Source organism: Gossypium arboreum, chromosome 3 (genome assembly GCF_025698485.1).
Source record: "Gossypium arboreum isolate Shixiya-1 chromosome 3, ASM2569848v2, whole genome shotgun sequence".
Taxonomy (NCBI): domain Eukaryota; kingdom Viridiplantae; phylum Streptophyta; class Magnoliopsida; order Malvales; family Malvaceae; genus Gossypium; species Gossypium arboreum.
The window spans coordinates 70,051,235-70,052,711 of NC_069072.1; the positions used below are offsets into that span (position 1 = coordinate 70,051,235).

At 35.1% G+C, this 1,477-nt stretch overlaps 1 non-coding gene across 1 annotated transcript; it reads left to right on the forward strand.

Annotated features, from left to right (window-relative positions):
- The first annotated feature begins 226 nt into the window (after positions 1–226).
- On the forward strand, positions 227–332 carry LOC128290719 (small nucleolar RNA R71). Its single transcript, XR_008280507.1, has one exon. It is a non-coding gene; the product is annotated as a small nucleolar RNA R71 (small nucleolar RNA).
- The last annotated feature ends 1,145 nt before the right edge of the window (positions 333–1,477 follow it).

Consider the following 1,477-nt stretch of genomic DNA (forward strand, 5'->3'; position numbering starts at 1 on the left):
TGATAATGAAGTGAGAGCATCAACTTTATGAACCGCGGCTACACGTCTTCCTGAAGCTATTCGATTTGTTGGCTATTGATAGTTGTTCCTCGCAATCCTCTCGATGATCTCATAAGCCTCATTATAAGACTTAGACAAAATTGCACCATTCATAGAAGCATCTACCATCAATCTTGTATGTGCATTGAGACCATTATAAAATGTTTCCAAATTGATACAATGAGGAATCTCATGATGAGGACACTACGAAGTAACTCCTTGAATCGCTCCCAAGCCTCATACAAAGACTCATCATCCAATTGTTGGAAAGTTGTGATCTCGTTCCTCAACTTAGCATTTTTGCTAGGCGGGAAATACTTAACCAAAAATCTCTCTGCTAATTCTTGCCATGTAGATATAGAACTTGGTGGCAATGAATTGAGTCATGCTCGTGCTCGATCTCGCAACGAGTACAGAAACAACTTTAACCTTAGTGCATCTTCAGTCACACCGGCTATCTTGAATGAGTCACTCACCTTCATAAACAATCGAGGGTAGGGATATGGATCTTCTATGGGCATACCACTAAATTGGCCTATCGTTTGTAGCATTTGAAACATCACTGGTTTCAATTCGAATTGGGTTGCCTCAATATCTAGCCTTCTAATTCCTGGATTTAACTTATTGAAAAGCAGCACATCATATTGTCTGATGCATTGATCCCTATCATCGGAAATGAGGATAGGATTTTGTACATGTTCGGCTTCATTACCTTGGTCTTGATTTTGATTTCCAAGGTCCATCTCGTTCTATCTCTGAGTTATTCATTCATGTCTTTTTTGTCTAAAAGTTTGCTCAATTTCTGGGTCTACTGGGAGTAAATCGATAATCCGATCTATGCTCATAAACACTTGGAAAGAAAATTACAAAATTAAAAAGAATAAGTTAGTACTGTTAGAAATAACCAAATCGAAAATAAATAATTTCACAAAAAATGACTATGGCAACAGTTGACAATCCCCGGAAACGGTGCCAAAAACTTGTAACGCTCGAATTTATGCAAGTGTACACAGTCGTTATCAAGTAATAAGTAAGTATCGAGTTATCGTCTCCACAGGGATTGTATTTGTACTAAGTCACTTAATTTGTAAAAGTGTATTTACAATTTGATAAATAAAAACAATATAATTGAGAAGTGATGAAAAATTAAGTATATGAAACTAAATGCAATGATCCCTGATGCAATTTATCCTAAGTATGCAAACTATATGAATGAGATAGATTTTAGCATAATTAACACAATAAGAAACAATTATAACATAAATAAGCTAGGACAATTACTTTAATTAAACTCAAATTATTATCAACATGCTTATCAATATTTGGAAAAACATTCCATGGTAACTCGATCTTTAATGAGTTTGGAAACCACGTTAGGTCCTTTCGGAATCCTTTAGTTAGTAAATACGCATTTTACTGATCCTTATTTACCAAGGGT